Raw genomic sequence first — 26,286 nt, 5'->3', positions numbered from 1 at the left:
GAAACAGACCCTCAAATATTGGTTTGCTGTTGCCCTTGACCTTGAATGCAGTGCTGAGTTTCCTGCCTCTGGAAAAGTGTCAAATTGGTAATCCATGGCATCAGTGATATCACAGTTAATTCACTTATTACCTCCAATTTCTTGAGGTTGAGTTATTGAAGCAAGTGACTGGAGTCCAAGCAGAACAAGAACTTGATGGTTATGGTAGAAATGATGACCCCAAGGACCATGGGATGTGATGATGTTTGCGTTCAGTGGAGAGCTCAGAGAAAAAAAACCTGGCAAACTCAAGGCTTTAATCTCTCAGCAGACATCATAATCAGAGAGTCAGGAAAAAACCTTTTATTTCTTATACTCTAGCTAGAGGGCCATTCTTGTTGAAAACCAGACTTCAGATTTAATTGTGCAATTTCTAGAACTTTAGGTTAATCCACAGAATTGCCAAGTTTTATTCTGTGAAAATTAAGGTATTGATTGGGAAGGATTGGTACTCTGACACTTGACAAGCATATAGAATAAGAAGAAGGTTAGAATTCAGAATCTTTATTTTGTTAAATTAAGTTTAGCCTAAAGCTGCCTGTTTGTGAGTTCAGCCTAAAGGTTTCTCCATACATAGTGAACTGTAATCTAACTGGATGTGTAAACAGACTGTAACCTTGGCCAACCAAAGTGACCAACTATTCAAACCATGTTCAAATAAGGCCAATGTCGAGTTGCAACCAGTCATCTGTTTCTACACCTCACTGCCCTTTTCTATACATCACTTTCCTTTTTCTGTCCATAGTTCTTTTCTGACCATAAGGCAGGACCAGAGTCTCTCTGAGCCTATTCTGGCTTGGGCTACCTGATTTGGGAATTGTTCTTTGTTAATTAAACTCTGTTAAATTTAATTTGTCTAAAATTTTTCTTTTATCAATGTCTATGAGCCAGTCTCCTGTGTCTGACTGGCTTTTCCTTGCTTGCAGACCCTAGAACAACCTTACCAGAGTCAGCGGCCTTGTAAGTGAATGTCCATTCTCTTAAAACTCACTCAACACCCAATGGAGCAGCTAAATTAAGTTAGAGTCAGACCTCAGCATATTTAAGAGTGACAATTGCAAAGTCTGACTGAGGAAGTGATATATTCCAAAAGAATGGCAAGACATGACTGATTTACATAAGCATAACTTGAAGAATACATATGGGACTGGATTTTAGTGCATGATGTTTCCTCCCTTAGTAAAGAACATGGGTCTGGGAATCAAGAAATGTAAGATATTCTGTTAGGTTTTCCTCTTTTTTTAAACTATGAACACTCACCATGTGTTATTGAAACTCCTCTTTCTTTTTAATTCATTTTTTGTTATGCATATTTAAGGTATACAACACGATGTTTTGATGACATATACACATAGTGAAATGATTAGTTCCTCTTTCTGTGACACCTAATAGCCTACCCATAGACATTTTTTCTTACCTCCTTGCACCTCTGTTTGTTTGGGTCAGGGTCTCACTGTCTCCCAGACTGGAACGCAGTGGCATGTTTATAGCTCAGCCTCAAACGTTCAGCCTCAAGTGATCTCTCCATCTCAGCCTCTCCAGTATCTGGGACTACAGGCACACGTCATCACACTCAGCTAAGCTTTTGATTTTTTTTGTAGAGACAAGGTCTCGCTATGTTACTGAGGCTGGTTTCGGCCTCCTAGGTTCAAGCAATTCTCCCACCGTGGCCTCCCAAAGTGCTGGGATTACAGGCATGAGTCACTGGGCCCGGTCTCCTTGCACCTTTGAGTTTTGCTGGTTTGGAGGTCTTATTTATTTATTTGATGTTTTTGAAAATTTTTACTTTTTTTTTACCCCTTCCCTAAAAAATCTTTACTTTTTAATGGTTGTATATATTTATGCACTAAAAGTGATGTTACCATTTATGAATACAGTGTGGAACTATGAAGTCGAGCTAATTAACATATCCATCACCTCAGATACTCATCTTTTTTTGGTGAGAACATTTGAAATTTTTTTTTAATGATTTTGAAATGTAAAATGCATTATTTACTATATTTATCATATTGTTCAACATATCTCAAAGAAAATACTCTTAGTTTCTTCTGTCTACTTGAGGCTTTAAACCCTTTGGCCATCCTCTCCCCACTCCCATTCCCCTCCCCACTAACCACTAGCACCCACCCTGCTGCTCTCTGCTTCTTCGAGTTTGATTGTTTTGTTGGATTCTACATATAAGTGAGAACATGCAGTGCTTGTCTTTCTGTTTCTGGCTTATTTTATACAGCATAATGTTCTCCATTTCCAACCATATTGTTGCAAATGACAACATTTCTTTCCTTTTAAAGGCTGAATAGTATTCCATTGTGTGTGTATGTGTGTGTGTGTGTGTGTGTGTAACATTTTCTTTATTCATTCATCTGTTGATGGGCACTTAGGGTGATTTCAGAATGCGGCTAGTGCTGTAATAAGCATGGCAGTGCAGCCCACTCGTCCACATACGGATTTCAAATCTTTTGGGTAAATACTTGGAAATGGGATTGCAGCATCTAGAGACCTTATTGCCAATAGGAGAAATGCTTCCTCTAGACATAGCAATGGTTTCATTGAATTGGAATTTAAGATTGCTATCTGGTCATTTTGAGTTTTTCATGTCACTGAACTAACAAAGAAATGGATTATTGTGTAGGCTGAAGTGATTGATCCTGATTACCAAGGGGACGTTATGCTACTATAAAATGTTGGAAAGGACTGTCTCAAGTTCAGGGGGTTCTCTGGAGAGCCCTTTAGGACTTCTGTGTCTAATACTTAACTGCAGCAAACCACATAATGCAGCACTGCTGAGAACTTAAAACCTTCAGGAATCAAGTTTGAGTCACTTTACTAGGTAAAGAATCACAACTAGCTGAAGCAAAAGCCAGGAATGAAGGGAGCATGCTTGCAATGCAGAGTGAAAGAGAGAAGTGAGGAATGTCACAAACTACAGAAATGGGGACTGTAGCAGCACACCATATCCTTTTTTGTTATTTAAAAAATATCACCTATCATCTTATCATTTTATAAATTAACCAATTTTTTCCTTCCTACTTGCGACTGGTTTATTTTTGCAAACTTGTTTTTAAGTTACAACTATCTGAAAGTGAATAAAAATGACGGTCTCTATTGCCAACATGGCAAAAGGCGCTTTCTCAACCTTCGAAGGTGACGGACGTCTCTGGCAAGCAGAAGGAAGTGTGCAAGGACCAGTTAGGACCAGCTCTTCAAGCAAATTTTGAATATTTGAGATGACCACGCTGGTCCCTTTCAAGAATCAAGTATCCTGTTCATTTGCCCTTATAATAAGGCATACCTGTCTCCAATGTCTGTCTTCCGTTTATCAAAAATTATTATTGATGTGAGGGTATTGGGCTGGAACAAGGGGTATCTCTATGTTTGGGAGGTGTCTCGGTTAAAGGGTAAATAGGATTGGAAGACTGAGAGAGTACAGGAGTGGAGAGTGATTACCCTTCTGTTAGGAACTTGGAGAGGGCTGGGTCCCATTAAAATTTTTTTTTCATTTTTATTGTTTTGAAGATGTGGGGTACAATTCAAGGTTAGGTACATATGTGTTCATCGTACAGGTAAAGTTTGGTACTCTTATTGATGTTATGTGCCTCCCAACCCCTGGCAGGGTCCCCTTACTGCCAATCCTTTTCTTATAGTATGATAAATGTTCAGGGTCTGCTTATAAGTGAGTACATGCAGTACTCAAATCTTTGTTTCTGTGCTAAATCACTGAGTATTATAGATTCTAGTTCCATCCAAGTTGCTGTGAAGTTCATACTTTTGTTTTTCTTTATGGCTGCATAATATTCCACTGTGTAAATGTACCACATTTTCTCTAACCCATCCACTTTCTTTAAAAAATTTTTTTTAATTTTAAAGATGTGGGGTACAATTCAGGGTTAGGTACACAAATGTTCATACGCAGGTACCCTTGATGATGAGGTGTGCCTCCCCCCAGCAGATTTCCACTACTGCCAATCCCACCCTCCCCTCTCCGCCCCAGCAATTTCCCACTACTGTCAATCTCTTTCTCACAGTATTAAGATACTTGTTCAAGGTCCACTTATGAGTGAGAACATGTGATATTCAGTACTTTGTTTCTGTGATAGATTATTCAGTATTATAGACTCTAAGTCCACCCAAGTTGCTTGAAGTTCATAATTTTGTCCTTCTTTATGGCTGCATAATATTCCATCAGGTATATGTACCACATTTTTTTCTATCCAGTCCACTTTTGATGAGCAGCATGGTCAGTTCCATGTTTTTGCTATTGTGAATAATGCTACAATAAGCATGACTGTGCAGATACTTTTTTCATAGAGTGATTTGAGTTCCTCTGGGTATATTCCCAGAAAGAAGATTGCTGTGTGATATGGAAGGTCAATTTTTAGATCTTTTAGAAATTGCCACACTGTATTCCACAGAGGCTGTACTAGTTTACACTCCCATCAACAGTGTAGAAGTGTTCCCTTTCCCTCACATCCTCTTCAGCATCTGCTGTTTTTTGAGTTATTGATGATGGCCATCCTGACTGGAGTTAGGTGGGGTATCTCAGTGTGGTTCTAATTTACAGTTTTTTGCTGATTAGTGAGGCTGAGCTTTTTTTCAAGTATCTGTTGGCTGCTCATATGTCTTTTTCTGAGAAACGTCTATTCATGTATTTTGCCCATTTTTAACAGGATGGTTTTTTGCCTTTTGGCATGTTTGAGTTCCTTGTAGATCCTGGATATTAGGGCTTTGTCAGATTTACAGCTGACAAATATTTTTTCACATTCTGTGGTCTGTCTCCCCACTCCTTTGATGGTTTCTTTTCCTTTGCAGAAACTTTTAAATTTGATGAGGTCCCATTTGTCTATCTTATCTTTTATGACATTTACTTTTGTAGAGTTGATCAGGAATCTGTTGCCTATTTCAATTTCCTTAAGGGTGCTTCCTATGTTTTTTTTCCTGGGATTCTTATAGTTTGAGGTTTTACATTTAGGTCTTTAATCCATTTAGAGTTGGTTTTTTTGTGAGTGATAATAGGTAGGGGTTGGGTCCCATTTTGAATTCTGTTTTGCGTGAGGGACAGTGACAGCTTGAATGAGTGCAAATGAGTTGAGTGCAAATGGAGAAGAGTCTGGACACTGAGTCCTCTGAGAAATGGTTGAAGGACTTAGGCAGGGACTTGAGAGCTGACGTAGGTTTTTGCCACAGGAGATTTGGATGCAGTTCCAGAACCAGTGATTTGGATAGATGCAATTGATAGTAGGCGAGTAGAAGAGAATGTAGGGTATGGAAACTCATTCTGACTGCAGAAGGGAGGTGGAAAGTTTTGAGTGGCAAGTGGGAGCCATTTTTTGGCAGTGATAATGGTGCTTGTGCAGAGAAAATGTGAGCATTAGATAGAGTTGAACTTGACCGTCTCTAAGTCCTTTTATTCCTGAAAATATCTTTCTTCAAGTCACTCCAAAGTTGTACAGAATTACTGTAGGTTATATATTGTACACTATCCCACCTCAGTTGACATCTTTAACATCTCATCTCTTTCCTCCTTTTTACAGACACGCTTTTTGAAAGAGTAATTCTTGCCATCTCCATTCTTTACTTCCCTCTAAACTCATCTTACTAGAATTTGGCTTCTATACTTATCCTGCTGTGACACGGTCAAAGTCGCTTTCTTAAAACCTCCACGTTCATGTTTTACCTACAGCCTCCTTTGCCTTTTGGCTGGATTTCACACCACTGCTCATTCCCGTCTTACATTCATCTTTCTGGTCTCTCTTGGCTTTTATGACTTTATTCTCTCCTGATTCTCTCCCTATCCTTCAGGTTGCTTATTCTAAACCATGTTCTGGGGAAAATGCTTTCTGGGGTTCTGTAAGGCTTTTCTCTTTTCTTATTATCAACACTCGCCATGTATTATCAAAGGTCCAGTTTAAAAAAGCCAATTTGCTTCTACCAGTTTTCTAAAAGCCAACTTGTGAGTGGAAGTTTTTCAAATTGATTTATTGTGATTAAAATTTTTTTTTGAGTCAGAGTCTTATTCTGTCTCAAGCTGGAGTGCAGTGGCATGATCACAGCTCGCTGCAGCTTCAAACTCCTGGGCTCATGGAATCCTCCCACCTCAGACTCTCAAGTAGCACCATCACATCCAGCTAATTTTTAAAATTTTTGATAGAGACGGGGATTGTTTTATGTTGTCCAGTCTGGTCTCAAACTTCGGGGCACAAGCAATCCTCCTGCCTTGACCCCCTAAAGTGCTGGAATTAGGGAGTGAGCCACCAGTCCTGGCCTTATTGTGGTTTTCTTAACATCTTAACAAAAATATTTTATGTATTTATCATAGAATGCTGTATTTTGGTTGGTGAAGATAAAGTATGCTTTTCTAACTGCTAATCAAGATGTGGTTAATATGCAGAAAAGAATTTAATAATGGTAAAAACTTGATCAAACAGATATGTTTATATAAATGTAACATCTGATTTACATGCAATATCAAGACAGTGGAGAAAAGATGAGTGTTCAATAAGTAGATCTGACATTAAATAAAGTTAGATCCTAACCTTATATCATATACCAAAATAAATTCCAAATGGATTGAATATTTTAAAATAAATTCCACAAGTGTACTAGAATGTATACACAGCTTTATTATTTATAATCTTTCAGTGGGGAAACCCTTTCTAAATATGAAATTCAGGTCAGATTTCAAGGAAAAGATAGAACTGACCACTTAAACTTATATTAAAAAAATAATAGCAAAAGTACCTAATAGTCAAAAGACAAAATGTAAAAAATGTTTACTTCTTATTGACAGTTTCAGGAGGAACTCTACAGCTCCATTTCTGATGAGCAATGTGTTCTGAAAAGCACTAAATTTATGTCTATTGCATCAGATTCTCCTCTGATCTAATGGCTCACACACCCAATTGTTTATTTTCTACTTCACATGCATTGGTCAGTTTCTCTCCAAGCTTGTTCCATTTGCCCCTACTCCTGTCATCCTCATTTCATTGCTGCTGGAATGCTGGGAGTCATTACTGATTCCACTATTTATTGACTTTATCTTTTCTCGTTACGACTTGTCCATTGACAAGTCCTTCCAATTTGCCCCTAACTCCAAAAATAGATATCACACTTACACTTTTTTTTTTTCCTCTGTGAATCTTTTGGTCAGGCCAGGTCAATTATCTCCTAGTTTATTTTCCTCTTTCCATCCCCCCAACCCCAAATCTAATTTATTCACCTTATGGCAACAAGAGAATATTTTGGAGAAAAATCAGACTCCTTACTATATCCTGTAAAACACTGTAGAGTTTGGCTCTCTCTACCTCTTAAACCTCTTTCATGTCACTTTCTTTTCTGTTTTAACCACTTAAAAAAATCTTCAGGTAGACCAAGCTCATGTTAATCTGGAAAAGAAAGTGTTATCCCTTGTCTAATCATGTACTTCTCTGCATTCCCTGCCTTCTCTTGTAGTTAGAGTGGCGGATGGGATGTAGTTCTTGTAGCTAGAAGATGGGAGAAGGCCACTGGATCCATGTTAGACTTTGTGTTAATGGGAAATAAAACTTTATTTGAGATTTTGGGGGTTTATTTGTTAGTATGATGGAACTTTTCCTACCCTAACTAATTTAGGAATTTTTATGAGAAGTGGATGCCCTAACAGAAACTTACGATATTCACTTGGCTTAGCCGTTCAGTTGCAGGAAGGAAGAAAACTGAAACTGGAGGCTTGAAAGAGGGTTCTCTATGTGATGCCATGGCAGAACATGTGACAAAGCTATTGTCTGTGATAACCTGGGTGGCAAACCATTTGCCTTTTGATCTTGTAGCTCTAGGGGAAAATTTTAGAGAATGAACACGTGTTGTGGTTCATGCTGGTTGATAGTGGGTGCATTTGGCACAGTCTTCCAAGAAAGAGATTACTTCAAAAAAGAACCGGCCAGTTTTCAAGCAGAAATAATCTGCAATAGAGGGATTTCAGAAATGGGGAGCATTGGTTAGTAAACCAGACTGATCCTAGATCCCAGATAACAAGAGATGGGATTTAAAAAGGCATCAAGCAGTTAACTCTCTGTAAAACATTTCAGTTGGGATAAAATGAATTAGATCAAAGATTAGCTTAGTGGTATGAACTTGCAACTTAAACTTGATAGTCTTCAGGTAGCTGCTGAGAGAAAGGGGGTGGGGAGAGAAATCGAGAGAGTGAGAGACGGAGTGAGCATAGCACAAGGAAGCATAAAAGTAATTTGAAAGGAAAATAGATCCATTTGAAGACATTTACTCTTTTTCTTTTAAAGATGTGGGGTACAAGTCAGGATTGGGTACATAAGTGGTCTACCTACAGGCGAAGTTTGGGCCTCCCATTGGACCTCAATTTGCCTGGATTAGGATCAGGCACCCTTATTGATGTTATGTGTTCCTCCTCACCACCGGCAGTGTCCTGCTACGACCAATACCTTTCTTGTAATATTGCGATAAATGTTCAGGGTCAAAATTGGTCAACAGATATAAAGTTATAGTTAAATAGGAGGCATAAGTTTTGGTGTTCTAGTACACAACAGGGTGACTATGGTTAACAATATTATTAACAATAATGAATGTTCTTGCCATGAAGAAATGATAAATGCATAAGGTGCTGGATATGCTGATTACTCTGTTTGATTATTATGCAATGTGTATATACGTGGAAACATCACACTGTGCCCCAGAATATGTACCATTATTATGTATCAATTAAAAACAAAATAAAAAAAGTAATTTGAGAAGTAAGTGTAGGAAGAAACATTGGATTTAGTAGTTGCAAATAGAACTTCCAGGAAGCAAGTCATTTAGGAGTCTACTAAGGTTTAGGAGCTTACTAAGATGCCTGTTAAAGTCATTGAAGGTACCATATAGCCAAAGAAGCCAACAAAGTCTCTGACATCTGAGCTGTAAAACAATTGTTAGTGCTCCAATCTTCCACGAAGGAAGGCAGACTTCAAAGGCAAGTTCTCAAATACCAATTTTGTAATATTGCGATAAATGTTCAGGGTCAAAATTGGTCAACAGATATAAAGTTATAGTTAGATAGGAGGCATAAGTTTTGGTGTTCTAGTACACAACAGGACAGTGAAAATTATGGCTAAATAGAAAACTCTAAAGGGACAGATTCAGGGATTACAAATAACAAAAGGCAAAGGACTCATCTTAGAGAGCAGAATCAGGGCCTCAGCTAGTTCTCTCCACTAGGCACAGGTTAAGAGTTTTACCATATGGGTCTAATTGCATTTTAGCATTGCTGGGACCAGTGACTGGTGGTCCTTTCTAGAGGAGACTATTTGTTGTAGTTACTTTGGTCCCGACACAGTATTTTATATGGCATGAGTGGATAGAAAACTTGTCTTTTTAATTCAGAGATTGTTAGACTGAAGAGAGTCACATCTGGACTGGATGGTGAGGGCTCAGAAATGCTAGGTTTTCCAGTTGGATTAGATTTTGGATTGTATCCCTTGGGAGGGAAATGCATTGATCTACATGTAGGAAGAAAAGATTAAATGGATCTGGCCATTTCAAACTGTGATAGAGTATTTAATGCTCACCAAACATTCATGTGCTCCTCCTTCATTTTCCAGCCTTACTTGCAGGTACGTTGGTTTCATGTGATTGGACTCTAGCCAATGTGGATAAGTAGAAAAATGTCTTTAAGGATATTGGTACGTGATCCTCCAGTCCTCTTTTCTGTTGTGATGATTATTTTAAATGCCAAAGTGTTTCAGATGCTGACTACAAAATGGAGGAGGTTTGTGTGGACCCCCACGTTAGACTTTGTATGATCTGTAAAACAAATCACTTTTGTTAAACCACTGAGATTTCAGAGTTTGTTATTGCAATATAGTCTATCTTATCCTAACTAATCCACCAACTGTCACATATTCTTTGTATCCTTTTCTTAAAACATTGTTCCTGATTTTTTTCATGAATATTTCCTTCAGGCTTTAGTTTGAATGTCACATTCTCAGAGGGGATTTCTCTGAACACTTCATCTTATGAAGGCACATCCATCTAAGTTGTTATTTGGCCTGAGTCCCTTTCTTGTTTCATTTATGTAGCAATCACAACACATTTATTTTTTCACCTGTTTATTTTTCACTTTCTTTTCTAAACAATATCCTTTATTAGATCAGGTAACAAGTCAGTTATCTTCAGTATTGTAGCTCCAGTGTCAATCACAATGTCTTTCAACATAATATGTGCTTAGAAAGTATTTGTTGAATACGTGAGTGAAATTAACCTTTTGGGTCACAGTTTTCTCACCTGGAAAGTGTTGATAGTTTTAGTCTTTATGTTACCTCCTTTTCTTTTTATTTTTTGAGTGCTGCTGTGCTTGAGTATTTATTCTTGGAATTAAAGTTTAACTGTTGTTCAATCCTCAAGAAGGGAAATAGAACTCCTGAGAGTTCAATATCGATAGTTTAGAGAAAATCACATCACCAGGGAATTCATAATCACTTAGTAACAAAAGCTGATCAGATGAGGACTACTAGGCCAGGAACCTTCTGCAAGACTATGACCAGTACTCCTGGGCTTAACTTCACCTGCTGTCCTAAGCAATTCCTATTTAGGACGAGACTTCCTTAAAATTTCTCACAACATGAAATCATCACACATTTAAACCATGAGGGGCAACTCAAAGCTTCTCGCCTGTGGAGTTGCCCAGGAGATGCAGATGCGTAAAGATCAAAACCAATATGGCATCCTTGGGGACTCCCAAATGGCCCTCGGGAATGGACCCCTTAGTGGGGATACAAAAAATGTAATTGAGCTCTTTTCTTCCTATGGTGCATATACTGGAACATTTATTGGAGCTTTTTTTTTCTTATGCTTTTCTGGGTCCTTTTCCCCTAACACATACAACCTCAAAAAGTCATGTATCATTATGCAAGTGTCAGCTGCCTCCTATATAGGCCCTTGGATTGCCAAATATGGATCAGAGCTTGGGTCTAAAATATAAGCCCATGAAGCCAGCAAATCAGCAAGACTGTCCTTGTTGTTTATTCCTTAAGCAAAGGAAGCAGAAGGAGTCCTTGGAGTACACCTCTGGCCCAGTCCCTTTCTGGTGCAGGACATCAGACAGAAGCTTAGGACCAAAAGTGATTTAGTAGTAAATGAGATGCACTTATCTAAACTGTCTTCTAGTTTATATGAAAAAAAATCTTCGTGTCTGAAAGGACATAACATGGAGTCAATATACCCAATGAGCAGCCATTTGAACATTGCCTAGATCTGCTATGTTTCTCAAGCAGTTCACTTTAACTTACCCTGAGATCGCTAATCAAGGACAAAACTGGTTTCTCTCAGAGATAGCAATTCATAATTGTCTGGCAATCCCCTCCCCAACTCGTTCTGTAAATAAGTTAACCTAACTAGACCTTTGTGACCTTCATGACACAGACCCCATCAACATGGTAGCAGTCATGTGACTGAACCACCCATCTGCCTACTGTCCATCACCTGACATCAGTACCTGCACTTCCTGTCCCTTTTGTGATGATGTGTAAAGGACCACTACCCAATCACCTTAGTGACCTGCCCCCATCCAAGAGAAGGTTTAAAAGAATTCAATCTGGAGCAACCATTTGCCCTTGCTTTGTTAAACTCTGGTGTGTTCATCTGGTTCTTTGACTATGGCTGCCATGTTTTCTTAAGCTTTGGCCCCCTCCCCTACCTTGGGGAGGTGACTCTCCTCTCTCTCTCTCTCTCTGTCTCTCTCTATCCATGCGTGATTGCTTTGCTAAGCTATGGTCTGGCCATGTGGCTCCTTGACCTATGGTTGCCTTATTTCCTAGCTTTGCACCCGCTTCCCCCTTGGGGAGGGGAATTTCCTCTCTCTCTCTCTCTCTAATTTACTTTCTAGCCATTGCCTTGCTAAGCACTGGCCAGGTCATGTGCTCATTGAGCTATGACCAGGCCATGTTTCCTGGCTTTGGCCCCCTCCCCTACCTTGGGGAGGTAATGAATCTCCTCTCTCTTTCTCTCTGTAATTTACTTTCTAAATAAATTATATTTTTCAATCTAACTTCTGTGAAATTATTTTCATCTTTCACAGTCACCAGATTGCAAACTCCATTGTGCCTGACCTATCATTTTGGAGGCCCTACTGGGAGTTTTAACCTAACAGTGTCCTAGTAGCTATTGCTAAAAAAAAAAAAAACCCAAACCCAAACCCAAACCAAAAAACCAAAACAAAACAAAAAAAACAAGGAACTCTTATGTTGAACCAAGAGGCAAGTATAACACAAAGAATTTCTCAGAGGCTTCCCAAACCCTTTTTTGGGAAGATGGAGGCCCAGATGGAGAGAGTAGTGCCACAGACATCGGACAATAGCAATGCAGGCGCAAAATAAATGAAAATGTGTTTTCTTGCGTGAAGTAATTTGATACTTGATGTTTCAAAACACATTTTTGAGGAATTTTTTTATGGGAAATACTGGAAGTTTTCTGACTTTTCTTCTATTTAATTAGTTTATCATTGTTTTTGTTTAGGGTTAAATATTGATGAGGATGGGATACCATGGTATTTTGGGTACCTCAAGGTCTTAATCCAGCCTGTGAGGACAGAAATGAGTGACAACACAGAGAAAGTCATGTGCTTTAATAGGTCCAAGAAAGAGACTGGAGCTGACAATCTTTCATCAGAAAAGTCCCCAGTTTTTCTGCTTCACTCTGAATTCTTGTCACCAAAGATTACTAATGGAAAATTTTTGAAAGGTACTCTCAAATCAAGATTAAAAGTTTGAGTTTTTCTGGTAGGTGCCTGGGTTGGTCTGTGTGGCTGAGAATCTGTCTTGCTTGGAATACAGCAAGAGTTACCATTTTTACATGGCTTTTTCACCTGTTCACCAGGTTTGCAGTTTCTCCTGCAGTGTCCTTTGATGATCCAGCAAGACTTTTGGCCCCCGCAGACTGAAAACAGTAAAGAAAGGTAATTAGCTCAAGATATTGATGCTCGTAGTCATAACAATTATTGTTCACTGTGCCTTTTTCTTTTCTTGTTTGGTTTTTAAAAAAGTTTCAACAGCTTTAGAGGTACTAATGGTTTTTGGTTACATAGATGCATTGTACAGCGGTGAAGAAGTTGGGCTTTAAGTATACTCGTCAGCCCTACAAGTGCACACTGCACACAATAGGTGACGTTTTATCCCTCGCCTACTTCCGACCCTCCCTCTTCTGAGTCTCCAGTGTCCATTATACCATTTTTTAATGTCTTTGCAGTTCCTTAACTTAGTTCCCACATGTAAATGAGAAATACTGTATTTGGTTATTGCGTTACTTTACTTAGGGTAATGATCTCCAGTTGTGCCAAGTTGTCACAAAACACATTTTTTAAAAAATGGCTGAATAGTATTCCGTGGTATATATACCATATTTCCTTTATCTACTGATCAGCTGATAAACATTTAGGTTGATTTCACATCTCTGCAATTGTGAATTGTGCTGTGATAAACATGTGAGTGCAGATTTCTTTTTTATATAATGATCTGTTTTCCTTTGGGTAGATACCAAGTAGTGGGATTGCTGGATGAAATGGTAGATCTCCTTTTAGTTCTTTGAGAAATCTCTATACTGATTTTCACTGAGGTTGTATCAATTTGCATTCCCACCAATAGTGTACACATACGCATTCCCTTTTCTATGCATTCATGCCAGCATCTATTGTTTTTTAATTTTTTAAATAATGGCCACTCTGATTGGTATAAGGTGGCATTTCATTGTGGTTTTCATTGCGTTTCCCTCACGATTAGTGATGCTGGGTATTTTTTCATATGTTTGTTGGCCATTTGTTTGTCTTATTTTGAGAGATGTCTATTCATGCTGTTTGTCTACTTTTTAATGGGGTTATTTGTCTTTCTCTTGCTCATTTGTTTAAGTTCTTGTAGATTCTGGATTTTAGTCCTCTGTCAGATATATAGTTTGTGAATATTTTCTCCCACTTCATAGGTTGCCTCAAACAATGCTTGCCTAGATTAATGTAATGGAATATTTCCCCTATGTTTTCTTCTAGCAGTTTTGTGGTTTCAGGTTTTATACTTAAGTATTTAATCCATTTTGAGTTAATTTTTATGTATGGTGAGATATAAGAGTCTAGTTTCATTTTTTTTTTTTTTTTTATGTGAATATCCAGTTTTCCCAGCCTCATTTATAGATGAGACAGTCTTTCCCCATGGTGTGTACATGGCACCTTTGTTGAAAATCAGTTGGCTGTATATATGTGCATTTATTTCTGGGTTTTCTATTCTATCCCATTGGTCTATGTGTCTGTTTTTATACCAGTATTACATTGTTTGCTTTACTATAACTTTGTAGCGTGTTGTGAAGTCAGATGGTGTATTGCTATAAGCTTTGTTATTTTTGTTGAAGATTGCTTTTGTTATTTGAAGTCTTTCGTGGTTCCATATGATTTTTAGAATTGCTTAGTTTAAGGATAAAACATCTTCATGAGCAGATGGAAATCTGTTTTTCTTGTATTTTGGAGAAATACTCATAAAGGCTTCTTGCTCATTTCACAGAAAACCTGGGTAAGCTACAGAATTTAGCAAGAAACATGGGATAGAGTATAGGCAATTGAGAAATTTTACTTATTTTATTTGATAATTTTTACTTTTAAAGGCAACACCACTTATATACCCAACAACAATCTATTAAAATCTGGCTGTTGATTGTTAAGTGACTCTAAATAGGTTTTCTAATAACACATACTTTAAGAAAAAATAAAATAAATAAATTGAGAAACGCATTTGATATCTTTGCTCATTGCTTTGATGTTGTTCATTGCTTAAAGTTGCCAAAGGGTCATAAATATAGTTTTAAAAATGCATTTTGGAAATGTTATTCATTGCTTAACCAACAATAGCTGAATTTACTATCTTACATAACTTCAATGATGCCATGTGTCATTTTAAATAACAAAAGGATATTCAAGAATCAAGCTGAATGCTGAAAAGAAAGAATAGAAAAACAACTGAAGGAAATTTAGAAAAAATTATGGAGAGTACAAAGCTAGACATTATAAGTAGCATGCCTATGCTTGAGTTTTAAAAGTTAATTTTTAATTGAAGTATAGCACACTTTCAGGAATGTGCACTAATTATTGGTGTGCAGCTGGATGAATCTTCATAGAGAAAACTACTCACAGAACCAGCATTAAAAGACCTCCTCGTGGCCTCTCTGTCAATAATATTTCTCTTCCCCTCCAAGATAATGCTGTCTTTACTTCTTAATACCACGTAGAGGCTGACTGCAAAAGAAACCCATTTAAAAAAAATTCTTTCTAGAATCTATGCTATTTGCTATGTAACTTTATGATGACTTCGTATTGTGGCCAGGGGTCTACCTTACCATTTGCCTCTGGGCTCATCCATGTGATTTGTTTGCTAGTAAATGTGATTTCTTATTTAGGTCAAAGTTCATTTAGAAGTATATTATTTCATTTCTAAATATAAGAGTTCTTTGCCATTCTTTTATTATTAATTTCTAATTTTATTAATTATGTTGGGGATCTTAATTGGTATGCTATTCTTCAATGAAGTTTTCTTTGTGGTCTAAAATGTGGGATATTTTTGTAACTTTTTGTGTGTGCAGAAAAAGAATGATTACTCTCTATTGGGCATAGATATATCCTGATATAATGTATATCCTATAAATTCAAGCTTATCTAATACATTGGTCAGATTTTTGATGTGTTATTATTAATCACATGTTAAAAATTGGGTTAAATCAGTAAGTGTGACTGATCCTAATCCAGATGGTATGAGGTCCAATGAGAGGCCTCAAACTTTACCTGTACCTAAACTACTTATGTAACCAATCCCGACTTGTACCCCACAACTTTGAAATTAAAAAAATTTTTGGGTTAAAGATCTCCAAATACTTTGTTGACTTAACTATTTTTCTATGAAGCACTATCATTTGTTGTTTTGCAAATCTGAAAACTGAAATTATAGGTGCTAATATGTTCTTGTGGCTCAATTATTTCTTTACCAGGATACAATTCACCTCTTTATCAATTATTATAAATTTTACCATGAATTATTCTCTATCACATATTGAGAGTGCTACTCCAGCTTTTGTTTAGGTTATATTTGCCTAGTGTGGACTTCATTATTTTAATGTTTCCATGTCATTTTATATCAGATATATTTGTGTCTTGTAGACAACATGATATTTGAACTTTCTTTATCTCACTTAAGTGCATAAGCTTTCATTTATTTAATTTAATCTATCTGCATGTATTGTGAATAAAATTATATTTAGACTTATTTCTGCTATCGTATTTTATATTTTCCATTTATTACAGATTTTTTCTTACTATTTTCAATTATATGGATAAGGGTTCCCTAAGCTTGTTTAAAATACATTTTATTTTTATTCTTATGCTAAAAGCAAACTTAGCCTATTTTCACGATAATCTACCTTTAATGATTTTTGAAATATCTTACCTTTTAACAAGGCAAGTAGTTTAGTGCCCCCCATATTTCTTGGCCATCCTCTCACTAATCGTATTGATTATTTAGAATTTATGGGCAATTTTGGGATATATTTTCTCTCTCTAGTCGAGTTTTCTTAGTCAACTACAAAATTACAAATAATTGATCATTCTTACCTTTCATATCATTTCCAATAGCCTTTTGGATTTCTCTTTTTATTTGAATTATTTCTCCAAGTCTTTTCAAAATGGGTCTTTATGTACAAGTGTTCTGACTCTCTCTATGCTTGAGAATATTTTTGTTATGCCCCAATATTTAAGTAGCAGTGTAGATAGATAAAAAATCCTATGTTCAAAGTTCTTTTCCTTCACTATTTAAAGTATTTATTTTTTCTTTCACACCAGCATTACAGTTGTCACAACCCCTAATTTTCCTGAGTTTGCATACAAAATGTTCATTGAGTTTTCAAAGTTTTTCTTGTCTTGGGATACTTACAAAAGGTAATTATGAAAAACAAAATTATAAATTTATTCATTACTTAGCAAATTGATGAGAAGTTTTTGTCCAAGTATGTAAAAACATGTGTGGAAAAAGTCAGTTGCAGCTTTGTTTGTCATATCAAAGTTCTGAAAACATTCCATTTTAACCCTCACTGGAGATTAGGTGTATACATTAATACCTATCAATGTGATGGAATGATATGTGACTTCCAGAAGCAATTATACAGATTATGTGCTGACAAGGAAGATGTCTAGCATATGAGGGGGTATCCTTCCCCCAAATCCGAATTCTCTTTTGGATATCTTGTAGTACAGGCTTCCCCTGCTAGGTAAGTGTTCTGGGAACCCATCGGCATCAGTGCTGTGAGAGGCTGTGTTTGGCTTCAGTGGATTTTTTGGGAGGGAGGGGGGAGTCTTTCAACACGTTTGCCCATTTCATGATGGGCGATTTATGAGTGCACCTGCCCACACTGTGCTGAGTGTTCAGTAGTTTTTGTCCCAAAACGGCATGATTCCTGTGTCCCACCCTCTCTATTCACCTAATCTCACCCCTAGTGACTTTTTTGTTTCCTTGAATTAAAAACGTCCTCAAAAGGAAATATATATGCCCATGTGGAAGAAGTGAAACAAAAAATGACAGAAGTATGAAAATCAGTGAGTTCAAAAACTATTTTGAGCAGTGGAAAAAAGGTGACTGAAGTTTAAACATGTAAAAATACATACACATTTTACAATAAATAAATTCCAGGTTTTTTTGGTTCTGTCTCGTATATTGCTGAATTAAACTTTGGAACAATGTATAGTTACCCTTTTTTTGGTTAAAAAAAGAACGACAGGCACATACACGTTTATGGGGATTTATATATACCTGGAAAAAAAGTTTTAAAAGATCAGGCAGAAGAGGAGAATGGCAGCCTGTCTAAAAATTATTCAGGTCTTCACAAGCAGTAGTTTCAAAACTCTGGGCCTTTGTTTGTGAAATCTCATGATTAATTATTAACAAAACCACAGACATTCGAGGTGGGAAAGGAGCAGTGAGGTCTATACTTCCTTCCTCGTGACTGCTCTGTGATACTTTCATCTCAGAATAGAGCAGGGACTTTGTAAGAAGCAACCAAAGAACTTAATGTCTAAGAAAGATCTCAGGACTAATGATCTGGTCGAGATTGGAAAGACAGCTGAAGTCAAGCAGCCCCTCATCTAGGTCATGGGGTCAAAGCACCAAAGGTGATTTTGGAAGCTGAGGCTACAGCTGAGTATGAAAGGGACTTTTTGGAAGGTACCCTGCCCTACTCCATGTCTCCAAAGATCCTGGTTAGATACGTATTTCCAATATGGGCCACAGGTTTTTCCTGAAAGAAAAGCATCTTGAAAAATCAAGCAGATTTCAGCCATCCCTGAAAACATCTAAATGGATGAAAAGATATTAAATTTTCCATGGACAGTTCCCCACTCTAGCTCTTTTTTCCTTCTCCCTCGGTTCTATTTAGAGCAATGTATAGTTACCTGGGAACATCTGGAACAGGACCAAAAATACAGTAAAAGTCAGTATCGAGAATTTCATGGTCTTTGAGAAGGATGAGGCAGACACAGGAGTCCAGAGCACTCTGCAGTGGGAATCTGGGCTCAGGTTTTTATTTGCTTCAGTGGGTGGGGGTCGGGGGTGAGTCAGTCATGGGTAATAATGCAGAGAGGTATAAAGGGACAGTTGTCCTTTGGCCAGTAGCATTAAGAGATTAGTCACCATTCAGAGCCCTGTTCTGAGTACTCTAAGGGGAGGCAGAAGAATGGAAGAGAAGGTAAAATTGTCATGGGGGTATATACAGAGAGGAGTCACACACTAGGAAGTCTTCCTTGTTCCCGACTCCCACCTAACATGGAGTGTTGGGCTCTCTGCTCATAGCTCTTCCCATTCTGTCCTAATGTTCATCACGCTGCACTGGGACCAACCGAAAACTTCCTTTGGTCAGAAACTGTCTGTCTCTTTACTGTGATTCCAGGACCTGGGCCTTAAACTTAGGGGGGCCAGAAGAGAATATTTTAATGAAGAGAATGAACACATTTTTATACAAGGTATAACATCCTGGGGACTCTAACAATCAGGATCTTTGGAATGAAGTAGGTCAGAATTTTTTATTTTACAGATGGGAACACTGAAGTCAAGAAGCGTGACTAGCAAGCAAGGGAATTGGGGAGCAGACTCTAATAACAGGGCCTGCATGCTCTTTTCCCAGGGCGGGTTATGTGTAATGGGAATGCTGCTTCTCACATAGGCGTCCTGGGAAGAAAGCACAGTGATGTGTACCACCACCCAACACACAGAGCTGACTTTGGACCCAGCTGTCACCCTGAATCCACCTCAGCATTGTCTACTAGGCTTCATATTTACCCTGTATCAGCCTTTGCAGAGTGAGTGCCCTGCCGGCTTGATTACGGAAGAACTAATAAAAATTGGGAGGAAGCGCCTAATGTTCTTGTTCTGAATAATTTCCAGGTGGTTTATTTCTTTCAGTTACTTTTTTGTGTGATTGATTTCTGGTCTTAATGGACCATGATCAGAAGCCAGAGCTTGATAGTTTTTAGTTTGGAAAATTGAGCAATGATTTTTTTCTGTAAATGAACCTGGTTCTTTGGTATGATCTGGAACAAAGTCCTCTATTAAACTAAGCCTTTCACTGTCCTAATCAATATAAATATTCTAACTTATTTTTTATTTACTTGAAGTGTAAAATACTTAAAGAGCTCCATTAAAATTCCCCGTGTGATCAAGCATTTAGTCAAGTTCATTTTTTGTTATTTTGACTTATTTACTGATTTTGATGATTGCGTATTTATTCTTAACCAAAATAAAAATTTGATAAGAAAACTATGAGAAACCTCTAATTCATGAATGCATGCATTTTTCTCTTAAGCATCTTTACTGCTTACTTGAAATAATTAAATAGCACACTCGCACATATTGTTAACTATGTAATGGATTGGGGCTTTTAAAAATGGACCCAGTGGACATAAGCTCATTGGTTATGTATTTGCTCAACCTTATTTTTAAAAATTACACTAAAAATGAAAGTCTGGTCATTCTTATACCTATGTTCTCAGGTGTATTTGAGCAGCACAGGCTTTAACTTGACGACTTACCACTTGGGCAAGTGATTGTAGCTGTCAAAGCTTCTCTGTGCCTCAGTTTCTTTTTTATTTCAATAGCTTTAAGAGGTACAAACAGTTTTTGGTTACATGGTTGTATTGTAGAGTGGTGAAGAAGTCTAGGCTTTAAGTGTACCCAACACTCACACCTGTGCACATTGTGCCCGATAGGTAATTTTTATCCCTCCACCTCTTTCCTCCTTCTGATAATCAAGTTCTTTTATTTCCAGTAGTCACCACATTACATACTTGTTTTGTTGCTTTCTTTTATGGTACATCAATTTTTGTGACTGTTATAGCTTCTTTGTGGATTGTGACATTTATTTTTGCACTTTTTCCACCTTGAGTAGTTCTTCAATTCTTCAGCTTTTTGTGTTAATATAGGAATTGTACCCTGGCTGTAAGTCTGATTCAGCATTTGCAGTTCTTTTTTTGTTGTAATTTTTTTTTAAAGATGTAAGTTACAATTCAGGGTTAGGTATACAAATGTTCGTTATGCAGGCACCCTTGTTGATGAGGTGTGACCCCTCTCCTCCAGCAGTTTCCCACTACTGACAATCCTGTCCCTTCACCCCGGCAGTTTCCCACTACTGCCAATCCCTTTCTTATAGTATTATGATAGCTGTTCAAGTTCTGCTTATGAGTGAGAACATGTGATACTCGGTTCTTTGTTTCTGTGATAGATCACTCAGTATTATAGCCTCTAAGTCCATCCAAGTTGCTGCGGAGTTCATAATTTTGTCCTTCTTTATGGTTGCACAATATTCCATCATGTATATGCACCACATTTAAAAAAATCTAGTCCTCTTTTGATGGACAGCATGGTTAGTTTCATGTTTTTGCTATTGTGAATAATGTGTAGCTTTTAAATAGCCTACAAAAATTATTCCGCTACACTTTCTAGTTCCAGAATTGCGGATGAGAAGTCTGTTGTTAGTGTGATTCTTTTTTCTTTGCTGGTATCTTGTATCTTTTGCTTGGAAGCCTCTGATATTGCCTTTTTATCCTGGGAATGTAGATTTTTAAAACCAGTTTGTATCTGGATATGTGTATTTTCTCATGGATATGCCTGGGACTGGGCAAATCCTTTAAATCAAATAACTCGTGCTTTCCTTCAGTTCTGAGAAATTTTCTTCTCTTATGTATCTAATTGTAATTTCTATTTGTTTTCTTTCTAATTCTTGAGGTCATTATCTGTAGGTGTGGCATAGAAGTGTTCTTTAAAATACTTTTCTCTCCATGAGTGTGCAGCAGAAGTTTCCTCATAAAAGCATGAGGAAAGTGAAGAAAACGTTACCCCAGTTAACAATGTTCATTTCATTGTATTTTGTTGTCATTGTGAAATAACTCCTCCATTTCATCTTACAGACCACCAATCTGTTGCTGTGTGAGCATTCTTTTTTTCCTTTAACAAACTGATCATGCGACTTAAGTTCTAGAAGTTCTTTTTGTTCTTTATTTTTATGACCTGGGAAGTCTTCATTATGCCCAAAATTTAATTTTTCATCTGATGCTACTATTAGTTTACTTTAAAGAGAATGGAGTGGGAATAAACTGTTTTTGTCTGTACTTTATGAACCTTTGGGAAACTGCCCTGGTGGCTACTAATCACAGAACCATCAGTCATAACTACTGGTCAGGGCACATTAGCCACGGTGGGTGAATTGATCCAGGAATCAGACCTCTGGGCAGATAAAACAGTGGAACTGGATGTCACATGTCTTCACCCTAGAGGAATTGGAAAGCAAAAATGTGGCCTTCCTGACTTCAGAGAAGGAGATGTCCTTTCTCACTTTGTCTCATATGACAGGAATTACCCGACTGCAGATCAGTGCAGATGAATGACCACAGTTGCCGCTTGATTAATAAGTGACGAAGCTGGGATTCGGAATAAAGTCAGTCTGACTTTAGAGTTTTGCGTCTTAATCATTATAATATACTTTCTGTAAAACACTCAACTTTTTAGAAAGAGAATATCCTTTTTTTTGTCCATGGCAGTATTTTCTCCTAGCCTCTTGATGCCAACATCTTTCTCTCCCTCTGGGTCTTTGTTCCATTAATCACCTCTCACCTCTTTGTACCTTCAACTTCTTTATCTCTATTGGATTTCTCCCTCCGCCCCCCAGAGGCAGTCCCATCTCTGCTCATTGTCCTGGTCTGGCCTCTGAAGAGTCAAAAGTAGTTGTCCTCTAACCATTGTGGGATGTTGAGTCAATTATTTCCTTGCTGAGCCACAATTCCTCTTCTAGAAAATAAAGATAAAAATACCTACCCTATTGTGAGGATTAGTCACAGTAAATACTCAACGTGTGGCTGAAGATACCATTGTTTTGTCTATTAGGTTACTAAGGCAATGGTAAGTTCCTAAGGACAGTTACAAAAGAGTAGGGGTACTGACTTCACCTCCATCTTGTTATGTTGTTCCTCCAATTCCTCTGCCATAGTTATGGGAATGAATCACGGGGGAGTGTGCTTCCTCCTTTGGCCTATGGCTTACCACGCTGTGGTTGCTGATACCTGGTGCATGGCAAATATATTCATTATCTACAGCTGTATGGTAACCAACCCAAATATCTTAGTGACTTAAACTGACAATAGTCATTCACTATCTCTCACAGTTTCTGTGGGTCAGCAATTTAGGAGTACCTTGGCTGGGAGATTCTGGCTATAGGTCTCTCATGAGGCTGTAGCCGGATATTAGCTTGGGCAGCAATCATCAGATGGCTCAGCTGGAGTTAGAGTTTCTTCTTCCACATGGATGACAAGTTGGTGTTGGCTGTTGGTGGAAGGGCTCACAGTGTCTCTCCATGCAAACATCTGGTAAAAGTGTCTTTCAGAGAGTGAAAATGTCCAGAACCAAGAGATGAGCTCAGTGAGTTTCAGGGACAGAAACATGGCTAATGCCCTTTATATATGTCAATTTTCCTTCTTAATGAGTGAACTCCTATTGGTTATGGGGAAAGGATTGCTGTATTATCTCAAATTCTTCCCCTGTGCCTGACACAGGGCTTTGCCATGGTACCATATATTCCATTTGTTTAAAATTCTTCTTCAGACTTATCTTGTACATGTCTTGCTCAAGTCCTAGAATCAACCATTTCTCCACAGAAGCCTGCTTTCTTTTATTTGAAATCAAATTCTGGGCACTAGATGTTCCTGACTGTCTTTCGCATTGAGAATAGGCCACATTTTTTTGGTTCTTAGTGTGTATGGGTAATTTTGGATTCTATTGCGGGCATTTGAATATTGTGTTGTGGGACTCTTCTTCCCATTAAAATTCCTTGGAGAATGTTAATTTAAAAAAAAAAGCAACAGGCAGTCAACCTGATTAGGTGCAGATTGCTCATTCTGTCTTACTTCCATGGGTGGTGGCTTCAATGTCAGTTCCATTTTCAAAACTTTGGGGGTTCTACTTTGTGTCTGTTCTGCACATGCATTTCTTAAGGGTTAATTTGAGAGTTGGTACTGTTTTTCTATCTTAATTGTTTCAAATCCTTTGTTATTCTGCTTCAAGCCTATCCTCTGTATCAAGTTTCAATTCACAAGATGCTCAAAGCAGCTGCCCAGGTGTGTTTTCTGAATTGAAGTTGGTTTTCCTTTCTTTTCTTGGAAGGAAGGGGTTGCTATACAATGCATAGATTAACCCAGAATGTATAGTTTCTTCTGTTGATTGTGAAACTTTTTCCTATGTGCGAGCCCATGTGAATTGAGAGACAGGGAATGGAGAATTCAAGGGGATTCTATAGTTCTCTTTCTGATGCTATCTAAGTAGAGGACTGTTGCAAAAGTCACGTGATCCTTGAACGTTTATGTGGATATGATGTGACTGAAGAAAGAAAAGAGTTTCCTTTGAAAGCTGTCCCTACATTAGATAAGTGAACCTGCCTATGAAGGTTACTGGAAAGGGTGTAAAGGTTTTACTAACTCTCAAGAAAAAAAAATCAAATCAAACACAAATTCCCAATACTTTAAATTTACTAACCCTTAAAGAAAAAACTCTGCAGCCAGGGAAAAATGACAAGTGCTTGAGAAATTGAACTATCAATTAAACCTTGTAACATGTGTAAACACATTGACTAAATTAAAGAAATGTGTCTTCGGAGGACTGAATTGTATGATGGTTTTTCTACTTGAAAAGTTTCTTTGCAAGTGAAGAAATTCTGTGCAAGTACTGAGCTGTTTAAAATCTTTTGATCAAAGGAATATTATAATCTTTCAAAAATAAAATAAAATATAGATAAGTAAAAAATGCAGAAAAGTCTTTCAAAATCACAAAGATTTCAGAAATAATTTTAATGATGTTCTTCTTTTCTAATATAAACTTTCACTTAAAAACATTTCTGGATGAGAAAGATGAAATCTAATTTAAGCTAAATGATCTTAATGTTCCTACTGAGTACAATATAAGGAACAAAAGATATGCAAATTAACTTTAGGCTTAATGAGTAACCATAAAAAGGACTATGAAACTCCTTTGTAAAGTTTTTAATATTGCTTAGTTGAAAGAGATTTTATAGTTACATCCAGTTCTCATTACTACTCTCAAGCAGGGGAAACATTTTATTTTTTATAAAGTTTGGGTTAAAATAGGCTTATACGTATTCTCTCTGAATATGCTTCATGGGGAAAAAAATACAAATATGAAATTTTTAGCTTATCTATGACTTCTAATTTATTTATTATTTTGCAAAATGGTTAAAATAAATAAATACCTAAATCCCTCATACTTAATTTGCAGATTGGATATGTTTTAATTAATTATAGCAATAATTTAAAGTATATAAATACAAGCAATTTAAATGAAGCCATACTTTAATTAAATAGAGTCATAATTTAAACATATAATATACATTAATTCGATTCTTAAAAACTTCAGACAATATTCTATTTCTGTGGATTGACAGTTCCACCAATTACTCCAGCTGGGTGTCATTTTATGATTTCCTTGCTTCTCTGTCAAACTTTTATTTTAAGCTGTGATCTCATCATCCTTCAAAGTTAACTTTAATATATATTTTAAAATCCATAATTGATTTAGGGTCTTTAGAGCAACTCAATATTATGGCAATTGGGCAGAGATCTTTATTTATCTGGATATTTTTAAAGAAAGTAGAATTTGGAAAGACAAAAAATAAAGCCTATAGTAACCACTTAGTCTTCATTTAAAAAAAAATCTATGGATTACTTTACTAAGCTCTGATGTGTCCATGCGGCTCTTTGAGCTACAGCTACCATGTTTCCTAGGCTTTGGCCCCCTGTCCTATCTTGGAAAGGTGAATCTCCTCTCTCTCATCATTGGTCCTTGCTTTGTTAAACTCTGGTTTGTCCACATGACCCTTTGAGCTGTGGCTGCCATGTTTCCTGGCTCTGGCTCCCCCTCTCCTACCTTGGGGCAGTTAATCAATCTCTCTCTAATTTACTTTCTTAATGCACTGTATTTTCTAATCTAACGTCTGTGGAATTCTTCGCGTTTTTCACGCGGCACCAAATTGCACAACCCCACCCTAACAGGTCTGACCTAAGATTTGGAGGCCCTGCTGGGATTGTGACCTAACAGATCTATTGTCTCACAATTGTGGAGGCTGGCAGTCTGAGGCAGGAACAAGACCTTCGGCAGAACATTTTCCATAGATTTGCCCAACCCATGTGGCACCCAAGTTCAATGGGGAGCCAGGCATTGGTCCAAAAAAGAAAAACAAGGGCCTGGCATTTGGAAGAGTCGAACACCTCTTCTGCCTCTGAATGGTTGTCACCTCAATGCATAAGACTGACACCCACAGAAATGCAGTCTCTGAGGATCCCCACTTCCCACCACACCTATGAAGATGACCATTCATAACTTCTATTCTGCTTCAGCTGACCCCTTACCAGCAGTGAAGACCCCAAAGAAAAGAGGACAGAAACCTGGGTACAAGCTCACGTTACGGGTTCTCAAGACCCCTTTAGCCCTCTCACCTCTGCAGAGTATCCCGGGCCTGACCCTAGCTCCATCCCTCAGGACTCAGTCACGGTCCCCAGCTTGGCGGTCCCACAGGCCCTCACAGTCTGCCTTTACATGAAGTGTGGCAATTTCTGAAAGAACTAGAAATTGACCCTCCATATGACCCAGCAATTCCCCTATTGGGAATATACCTGTAGGAACTCAAATCATTCTACAAAAAAGA

General features: G+C 37.6%; 1 pseudogene; it reads left to right on the top strand.

Moving 5' to 3' along the window:
• Window positions 1–3,131: 3,131 nt before the first annotated feature.
• Window positions 3,132–26,286, top strand: part of LOC103260435 — a 24,284-nt pseudogene continuing 1,129 nt past the window's right edge.

Source organism: Carlito syrichta, unplaced genomic scaffold (assembly GCF_000164805.1).
Source record: "Carlito syrichta isolate Samal-C Ts95f unplaced genomic scaffold, Tarsius_syrichta-2.0.1 Scaffold303207, whole genome shotgun sequence".
Classification (NCBI taxonomy): Eukaryota; Metazoa; Chordata; class Mammalia; order Primates; family Tarsiidae; genus Carlito; species Carlito syrichta.
Note: the sequence above shows the minus strand (reverse complement) of the source record. Positions and strands in the feature narration are given on the sequence as shown.